Source organism: Euphorbia lathyris, chromosome 4 (genome assembly GCF_963576675.1).
Source record: "Euphorbia lathyris chromosome 4, ddEupLath1.1, whole genome shotgun sequence".
NCBI lineage: Eukaryota > Viridiplantae > Streptophyta > Magnoliopsida > Malpighiales > Euphorbiaceae > Euphorbia > Euphorbia lathyris.
Genome location: NC_088913.1, coordinates 86154223 through 86165274, shown reverse-complemented (window position 1 = coordinate 86165274; position 11052 = coordinate 86154223). Strand labels below are relative to the sequence as shown.

Genomic DNA, 11052 nt, shown 5'->3' with positions numbered 1-11052 from the left:
TGTGGAGACGATACTCAACTTATCACTTTATTACTTGTATCTAGTGCACTTGCTAGAGTCTGTTCGGAGGACAACACGGAGCGTGCCCAAGACGAAGAATACTTCCTCCCCAAGTTCTTCATGATATGGATAAGGGGGGGACCACTCCTTAATTACACCTTTGCCACTCCCTAATTACAACTCTAGCACTTCAATATTTACACCTATGCCACCTCCTTATTATTACCCCATTTTACTCCCTAACCTTACTCTTTAATTAATTATGTAAGTTAGTCTTTTATGTAATTTTGTTTTAGGGTTTGAGATGATATAAATACATCTCTTTCTTGTAATTGTTCTTTAACTTTTATCAATACAAATTAATCATCTTCTTCAAGAAGCTTTTGTTAAGGTTTGAAACCTTCAACAATGGGGGATATTTGATTTCCTACGGATTTAGTCCGTAAAACCCGGGATTCACTCCTTCTAGTTTAGCTAGAGAAGAAATATCTTTGTAAGTTTACGATTAAAACTTTCAAACGACTTCAATCTGTATCAGTTAGTATCAGAGCCGATCGTTATCTTAACGGAGACTTCTTTTAACAATGATTCAACCAAGTTCATCTTTACCATCCGAACAAACCGCCAACAAGGGATTGGAAAATCTCAAAGCCATGGTGAGAAGGTATCAAGCGAGTTATAGGGAGGATTTTCGAGTGATAAACGAGCTAACAAGGAAGCTTACGACATCCGTAGAGAGTCTCAAGCAAGAATGTCGAAGTAGCTCCCAACCAACCATGGAAGTTCATCCTAAAGATTCATCACCAATCTTTTCTCCATCACACATTGTAAAGGTAAATCCTAAACTTCCAATTTCTAATGTTGAAGTTATGGATAGTCCTATTGCTAGGAAGAAATTGGATGTTAGTGATGTTGTTTGTGATGATGAAGTGGATTTGGATTCTTCTTGCGAATTTATTGATAATGAAATTGTGGATGAGGATTTAGATTCATTTGTGGATGAGGAGGAATAGAGGTTTGTATGTGAGAACATGGGGAAAGTTGAATTTGTGTGTAGTAATATTGAGAAAACCCATGTGGCTAGTGATGCTCTCCAAGTGTTTGATGAAATGCCCCTTAAGCATAACTTTACTTGTATGTGTGAGGAAAGTGGGGGTGTTATTCTTGAGGAAGGGGAGAGTGAGTTTGGACTTGCTAATCTCTTTGTGGAGGATGAAGAAACCACTTGTTGTGTGGAGGTTGATGACTATGGAGATGGGAGAGATGTTGGTGGTTCAACCATAAGGGGTGGTTGTATGTCTTTTGAGTTAAGCGGCTTAGCACGTGAATTAGTCGGCTTGAGCTATAGAGAGAAGCAAATGGAAACGATAGGTCGTGGGAGAGAACGGGTTGAGGACAAAGGGAAAAGTGAAATTGCATATGGTCGAGAAGAAGATGAGCTAGGAGAGGAGATTGATGAGGAAGGGAACCTCGACATTGAGCTAGTTAACGATGATGAACTTGACTATTATGAGCGAGAGTTCCGAAAGGGAATTGAGGAAAGTGGTGATGCGGGACCAATGTCCGAAGATGGAGAGTATGTGTCCTTCAACGGACAACCACAGGGCATTCTACCTTTGGGGAAGATACCGCGTGACATGGCATGGGATCCCGGAGGTCGTGTGCTATGTCTTCCTCATAATCGCTTGAGCTTCAAGGAAACAGATAAAGAGTACTTTATGACGCCTCTAGGAAGAAATGAGATTCCTAGCACATGCACATTAGGAATGAACTGAGCTTCCCACTTGGTAAATTCGGAACTTGTTATTTTGTTCTTGATTGAGATGTATGTATTGGGGTATATGTTGTGTTTGTTGAGGGGACATCAACCCTATGAGGAGTCAATGAGAAGTGACTTTATGGTGAAGAGAGTGAGCTTCATAGAGTGTTTGGTGAATGGGAATGGCCGTCCGGGTGATGTAGAGAAAATGGGAGAAACTCAAGCATGGCGGGATAGTAGCCAAGCTAGTGAAGAGGCGACTCGAGAAGCCGCGAGATTGTTAACCCAAGACAAAGAAGGAGTTGATACAAGTGTGCTTGGGGTCACTATGGAGTGGGTTGACAAGTGCCGCCGGGATATTCCATTTGATATTGGCAATGAGCGAAGGGAAGTTGTGACTGAAGGAAAATAGGCAAACGTTTGGCTGTGGAAATATAAAAAATTTAACCTATTTCCTTTAACCAAGATCCGTTAATCGTTATTTCATATAAAGAGGGATAAAAGGAAATACCTTTCTGAAGAACTATCTACTGTTGCTAGCGAAGTGCCCTCAACTCTAGATCCGAGTTCATGAGCACAAGACAAAACACAAGATCAAATTAATTAGAATTCAACCAAAGTATAGCAACCAAAATAGATTGCCTCTAATTAATCAACACAAGATCAAGGATAAAGAGAAAGAGATAAAATCAATTGAACGGAAGCAAGCGGTGGAAATCTCATCCTCAACAGTGGGGATCACAATTTCTCTCTCTTAGGAAGGACTAGGGTTGGCCGAAATTCTCAGTAGCAGGGGGTATATATAGCCTCTCGTATCTAAACCCTAGTTAAATAGAATTAGGTTATTGAATAAGAGTTATATTCAAAATAATACTCTTATTATTATTATTATCTATAATTATATCTAAATATAAAGATAATAATAACTTATTGATAGGATAATAATTAGGAGCAATTTAATCTCAATAAACCTCCTAACTTATTTATCCTATAATTAATTTAATTCATAATCATAATCTAATTATAATTGTCCGAATTTAAATTAATTCCTTATGTGTCCCTACACATAAAATCGCCCCCTCTATTATTGGGCCTTAGTGGACTCAGTTGGGCTTCCGTCAATTAATTAATATATGTTTCTCTTTTGGGTTCCAAGTCTTATGTGTGACCCATTAGGTTCTTATTGCTTCTAGCCGTATACAACCATTAAATTAATTTCTCAAAATTACATTCAATCTTTGTATAACGGAATGAGTACGCGAACTGTGATTGGCAGATCCGAAACATTCCCCCAGAGTTATAAGAAGACAGGTTGATTATGTCGTTGACCTTTCCGTATTAGTTACAGTATAATTCGATCCTTTATCAACTACATCCTTGAACAGAATCTTATGATTATGGATTATGTCAAGTCACATATAGCGAGACGTTCGTTTTACTTGTACAGGCCGAGTTAACTCCAATTAGATAGGTTAAGTGAAATCTTCATTTCAAGTCTTAAGCTATCACCTTGCAAGGATTTAGAGTCAAGTCTTCCACAAGCGATCCTTGGATGTATCTCCCATTTATCAGGAGTGACAAATGCTCAATCCAATGTTAACTATCCTGCAATTACTTCCTGTGATACCCAACGTCTACCGTACACACCCTAGAGTCATCCCTGTTATGGATCGTGTTACAACAGGATCAAAGCATCACATTCCATAATCCAGAATCACTAATTAACATTCCTTTGAGTCTTAGAATTACTTATACCTATTAATACCAATGAGATGAACAGGTGACAAGGATAAATCTACCCATCCTGTTATCTCAAGTCGGGCCCCCAATCCTAATGAACCCTTTTATTGGATCCATGTAACTGTCCAGATATCTACATATCTGAAGCTTGTGAGATCAGCTCTCTGTCTCGACAGAAAACATTGTTACATGCAAGTCTTCACAGTGTTATATCAATCCCTATTCAAAACATATCACTTGACTTGGGGTGGTTTTAAGTTTATTAGTTTATTATAATGTTTTGTCTCACTTCATGCTTGTATGAACACTTTAAATAAACTTAGGGATTTCCTTTTATTTAGAATTATTTAGTTCTTTAAAAGTGGTTGCCTTTATACAGTTATGAAACCATATCTTATTAAAACAAATGACATAAAGAACAATTCATTTATAGTAGATTTATATCCTGGAACAATTGTCTATAGGACACTAAACCCCAACAGTGACCAATGTCCATGTTCGTGAAGTGGAGATTCAGGAGGACCACATGTCGTGGGAGTGTGGAGGAGCTTCTAAGACATTATGGAGGATTGGTTTGACCAACTTCGTCGAGATATTCCGTTCGATGTCGGAGATTGTGGCAAGTATTACGGAGGATGAGCACTAAGGGGAAGACACAAGTTGATATGTGGGTCGAGTGCATGAAGAGAGGGACAAGCCGACAATATACAGAGTGGATAACACCTACCACGTACCACTCTTGTTCTATAACTGAGTTAGGGACCAACTCTTTTGAAGAAGAGAAGTATGATGAGGGCATCTTGCACTCACACGCGGAGCGTGAATCCGGGGCCAAGAAGAAAGGAAGAAACCACGCGGAAGGGAGATCACTAGGGCATTCCACGCGGAGCGTCTTGTCTAGTGCGCGGAGCGTGGATCGAACCTTCGGAGAGAACCAGTTCCAAGAGGTCTATTACGCGGGGCGTACTCTCAGGGACGCGGAGCGTGAAGAAGCTACGCGGAGCGTGCCCAAGACGAAGAATACTTCCTCCCTAAGTTCTTCATGATATGGATAAGGGGGGACCACTCCTTAATTACACCTTTGCCATTCCCTAATTATAACTCTAGCACTTCAATATTTACACCTATGCCACCTCTTTATTATTACCCCATTTTACCCCATAACCTTACTCTTTAATTAATTATGTAAGTTAGCCTTTTATGTAATTTTGTTTTAGGGTTTGAGATGATATAAATACATCTCTTTCTTGTAATTGTTCTTTAACTTTTATCAATACAAATTAATCATCTTCTTCAAGAAGCTTTTGTTAAGGTTTGAAACCTTCAACAATGGGGGATCTTTGATTTCCTACGAATTTAGTGCGTAAAACCCGGGATTCACTCCTTCTAGTTTAGCTAGAGAAGAAATATCTTTGTGAGTTTACGATTAAAACTCTCATACGACTTCAATCTGTATCAATCTTGTTTTCAAACTTTCTCCCTCCCAATGGTTAGTTTTCCCTCGGAACCAATGGCAGATTCTCAAATGATCCCTATACTAGTGAAGGAGATGGTGGATTCCTCAAACCTGACCACAAGCTCTCCCTCTATGGATAACTGTCAAGGGCCTGAAATTCCACTGCATAATTTCGATTGCCTACTCATGGAAACTGAATCAGACAAGGAACCCAGAGAACCATCAAGATAGTTCATCAGCATGATGAAAAACTTTCAAACCACACAGTCCATCCAAACTGCAGTACAAATGAAGCTCATTAATCAACAACAAACCCTTCAAGATGATAACAAGAAAATTTGGGAGTTTTTTAGGACCCAGATGTCTACACACCAACAATCCTCCTCATTAGCCCAACCAGCGGTAGGGATCTGGGCACCGACACTAGTTACAGAGATAACCTCGGCGATTGTGCAATCGGTTCTCCCAATAGCAACAGCCTCAATCCTCGAGCATGTCATCGTGTTAGATATGGATGAGATGCTGGATCCAGGTTCTAAAGCCTTTTTGGACAAGAGAGCCTCGATGGGGTGATAGGCAGCAAGGTCACCTCCAACAAACCCCATTGATTTAAAAGATCATAGAGACCTGATTCCTAAGAGATTGGAGAACACCCTGCTAACCTATTACTCAGGTATTAAGGACCCCAATGACCACGTAGCTTCCTTTATGAGCACCATCAACCTTTACTCCAAAGATGAAGACGTGATGTGCAAGGTATTCCCTACAACTCTAACCAACAGTGCACAAGAATGGTACAAGGGTTTGGCACCCAAATGCATCGACTCTTTCAATCTTCTCAAAGACATGTTCATAGCCCATTTTGCAACAGCCACATAAGTTAGAGGAATCAGCTTCAACCTGAACAATCTCCGCCAGAGACCCATTAAGCATCTACAAAACTATCCGACATGCTTTCATCAGCTCACTTGCCAAGTCAAATATCTAAATCTGGAAGTAGCCTACGATGAGTTGGCAAAAGGACGACCTATGAACCCCTGAGACAGAAATGTTACCGAAAGGTTCTCCGCTCGTTTGAAGAGCTGATGGCTATGGGGTAGACCTGCATAAGGTATGATGATAGTGGTAGATCAATAGGCTGTGAAGAGTCTGAGTAACACAATAATAGAGGAGAAGCAAAATGGGAATACAAAGTCCCAAGAGGTAATATGTAGAGGTATTTTAGTAGTGATGAATACATGATTGACTCATTGGCGTCAATTTTACAGTGCGTAAAAAAATTGCTTAATCGAATTTGCTCAAATTATTTTCATATACATACGTGTTATCATCTGAATGGTCAAGAACCAATTCTTACGTACCAATATAAAATGTCTCAAAATTAAGTTAGATTAGGACTGCAAAAGTAAGATTGAGTCATTTGTTCAATTTAGATAAATTTATCACCTATCATATATTAATCAAGTTTGATTTTGTAATTAAATACAAATTCAACGAGTTAATTAACTACTATAAACCTTAAATTTTTTGGAAACAACAGGAGTTCAAACCATCCATAATAGGGGTAGCACCAACGATCGGGGGAGGGAAACCATACATGTATGGTGATTCCTGCGGTCAGGGAGGCCTGGCCCCCCTAAGCCCCCCCTTATCTCCGCCCCTGCCTTTTAGGCAATTGTACAACAATATTAGAAACATTGAAAGAAGTTCTAAAATATTTCTTATCATTTACTATATGATATGTGCCTCCACTATCCAAAATTCAACCAACATTACTAAAGGAGCATAGCTTAGTTGGTACACATTTGAATTCAGAGGCGGGAGGTTGCGGGTTCGAATGCATCCTCTTACAAAGAAAACACTAAAAAAATCCAACCAACATTCATAACATAGAAAGAATTCTCACTCATGATATTACCAATAAAGGAATAAGATAGAATAAAAAGGTAGCCCTGTAGATTGAGGCTGAGATGCTTCAAATTGGTCTTTATGATCCAGAATTCCCATCAACTTAATACATTGAGTTCTTGACAAAGTAATTCTTGTGCTTGTACCATCTCTTTCTGAAGTATTAGACTGAATAGATATAGAATTTGGCATAGACTGATTCTCAAATTCAATAGTAAGACTAGTAGTCATATTGCCTTTTTTCTTAATGAACTTAAAACTCGGTGGAAATCCATGTTTTCAACAACATTAATCCATAATGTGTCATGGCTTATCATAACGGCTACACTTTGGTCTTTTTTTCCTATTACCATATTATTGATCTTTAGCCAAATTTATAGAAGATTTTATCTCTACATTATGAACAAATTTTCCCTCTTTTGCTGTAATACTAAGAACAATGTAATGGTTATATCAGGTAATGGCTTTATGAAGAAAATTGGAGACTTAGCATTTACGTATTCAAAATTTAATCCTTTTAAAAACCGGATAATGAAATCTTATTCTTGATGTGCTTTAGCCTTAGTCAAAAGAGTTGCACACTTACAAGCATGCTCACATTTACAAACAAATTGAGGCCTAAAATTGGTCAATTCCTCCCAAAGTATCACCTGTCTAGTATAATAGTCTATAATTTGCTAAAGATCATTGAGTAAAAGTATACAATTGTTCTTGAAGTTCGGAAATCTTAACAGAACCATATTGCGCAAATCGTTTTCTCAAATTTTCCTAAGAATTATAACAATTATCAAACCAATAAATATTATGTGATATGGAAGGAATAACTGTCTGACAAGTACAAGAAAAGATCCTAGTATTACATCTTTCCTAAAACAGTTCGATTTGGATCTGTTAAGACCAGAATCTCTAAAGTTCCATCAAGAAAAGGCATCTTGTTTTTCGCTCGCAATGCTCTCTAAAATTCTCGACTCCATGAATGAAAAATGTTACTATTGAGCAATTGAGTTACTAACATTAAGCTAGGATTTTCTCCATGATGCATGTAATAACAGCTTGTTAGATTCGACGAAGGATCTGTAAACACATGGGGTTGTTGTTGGATGTCACTCATCTTGCTTTAAGTTTTGGAAAAATTAAAAATATGGATAAATAAGAAAAAAAAATTCCTTATGTATTCGCATATTAAGTTTGTATGGAATAAAATCAAATAATTGCTACAAGTACATATCACGTCACGTGTCAAAAATTGTGTCATGTAACAAAAAAAAAATTAACAAGTCATTTAATTTTCCATCCAAAATGGATTAAATATCACCTATGTGAATACCTTAGAATATCTTAAAAGAAATCAAAATATAAAATTGATTTGCTAATTTTATCTCAATGAAATTTATTTTAAGCTTTATTTTGCTAAATATTAATCATCTATGTATAGAACAAAAGTAAAGTCGATGCTGGAATAGCTCAGTTGGTTAGAGCGTGTGGCTGTTAACCACAAGGTCGAAGGTTCAACCCCTTCTTCTAGCGATTATTTAAATGTTTTGATATTTTTTTAGGTAATAATTTATCAGTTTTAATTTTTTATCCTTTAAATTTTTTAAAAATAAATTATTTATTAGTCTACCGAATATAATACATTCTTCTAGCAATTCTAACCATTTAATATTTTTTCAGATAAATAATTTATTAATTTTTATATTATTATTCAATACATTTTTTAAAGCATATTATTTAATACATTATTTACCATTTTTCTAGTGATTATTCAAATGTTTTAATATATTTCTTCTTTTAGCGATTATTTAAATGTTTTGATATTTTTTTAAAATAGAAAATTTACTAGTCTATGAAATATGATACATTCTTCAAACGATCTAATCATTTAATATTTTTTAGGTAACTAATTTATCTGTTAATTTTTTAACAATAGATTATTTATTAGTCTACCGAATATAATAAATTCTTCTAGAAATTCTAACCATTTAATATTTTTTCAGATAAATAATTTATTAATCTTTATATTATTATTCAATACATTATTTATCCTTCTTCTAACGATTATTTAAATGTTTTGATATTTTTTTAGGTAATAATTTATAAGTTTTAATTTTTTATCCTTTTAATTTTTTAAAAATAAATTATTTATTAGTCTACCAAATATAATACATTCTTCTACCAATTCTAACCATTTAATATTTTTTCAGATAAATAATTTATTAATTTTTATATTATTATTCAATACATTTTTTAAAGCATATTATTTAATACATTATTTACCATTTTTCTAGCGATTATTCAAATGTTTTAATATATTTCTTCTTCTAACGATTATTTAAATGTTTTGATATTTTTTTAAAATAGAAAATTTACTAGTCTACTAAATGTGATACATTCTTCAAACGATCTAATCATTTAATATTTTTTAGGTAACTAATTTATCTGTTAATTTTTTAACAATAGATTATTTATTAGTCTACCGAATATAATAAATTCTTCTAGAAATTCTAACCATTTAATATTTTTTCAGATAAATAATTTATTAATCTTTATATTATTATTCAATACATTATTTATCCTTCTTCTAGCGATTATTTAAATGTTTTGATATTTTTTTAGGTAATAATTTATAAGTTTTAATTTTTTATCCTTTTAATTTTTTAAAAATAAATTATTTATTAGTCTACCAAATATAATACATTCTTCTACCAATTCTAACCATTTAATATTTTTTCAGATAAATAATTTATTAATTTTTATATTATTATTCAATACATTTTTTAAAGCATATTATTTAATACATTATTTACCATTTTTCTATCGATTATTCAAATGTTTTAATATATTTCTTCTTCTAACGATTATTTAAATGTTTTGATATTTTTTTAAAATAGAAAATTTACTAGTCTACTAAATGTGATACATTCTTCAAACGATCTAATCATTTAATATTTTTTAGGTAACTAATTTATCTGTTAATTTTTTAACAATAGATTATTTATTAGTCTACCGAATATAATAAATTCTTCTAGAAATTCTAACCATTTAATATTTTTTCAGATAAATAATTTATTAATCTTTATATTATTATTCAATACATTATTTATCCTTCTTATTTAAATGTTTTGATATTTTTTTAGGTAATAATTTATAAGTTTTAATTTTTTAAAAATAAATTATTTATTAGTCTACCGAATATAATACATTCTTCTACCAATTCTAACCATTTAATATTTTTTCAGATAAATAATTTATTAATCTTTATATTATTATTTTAATATATTTTTTATAGTAAATAATTTATTAGTCCCTATATTATTATCTAATACATTGTTTAATCTTTATATTTTCAATAATACATTATTTTAATATATTTTTTTCAAATGTTTTGATATTTTTTTAGGTAATAATTTATCAGTTTTAAGTTTTTATCCTTTTAATTTTTTAAAAATAAATTATTTATCAGTCTGCCGAATATAATACATTCTTCTAGTAATTCTAGCCATTTAATATTTTTTCAGATAAATAATTTATTAATCTTTATATTATTATTCAATACATTTTTTAAAGCATATTATTTAATACGTTATTTACCATTTTTGTAGCGATTATTCAAATGTTTTAATATATTTCTTCTTCTAGCGATCATTTAAATGTTTTGATATTTTTTTAAAATAGAAAATTTACTAGTCTACGAAATGTGATACATTCTTCAAACGATTCTAATCATTTAATATTTTTTAGGTAACTAATTTATCTATTAATTTTTTTACAATAGATTATTTATTAGTCTATCAAATATAATAAATTCTTCTAGAAATTCTAACCATTTAATATTTTTTCAGATAAATAATTTATTAATATTTATATTATTATTCAATACATTATTTATCATTTTTCTAGCGATTATTCAAATGTTTTAATATATTTTTTTCATAGTAAATAATTTATTAGCCCCTATATTATTATCTAATACAATGTTTAATTTTTATATTTTCTATAATATATTACAAGAGATAGACACTATGGTTACTTTGTTTTTAACAAAGTAACCATTACTTTGTTTTTTCCACCATTAGATGATGACTTTGTTTTTTTCACCATTGAATTAATTTTCTATCTCATCATCCAATAGTGAAAAAAAGAAGTAATAGTTACTTTATCAAAAACAAAGCAACTATAGTTTATTCGA

At 32.7% G+C, this 11052-nt stretch overlaps 1 non-coding gene across 1 annotated transcript; it reads left to right on the top strand.

The window, feature by feature from the left end:
* The first annotated feature begins 8316 nt into the window (after positions 1-8316).
* Positions 8317-8390, top strand: TRNAN-GUU (transfer RNA asparagine (anticodon GUU)). Its single transcript has one exon. It is a non-coding gene; the product is annotated as a tRNA-Asn (tRNA).
* Positions 8391-11052: the final 2662 nt, after the last annotated feature.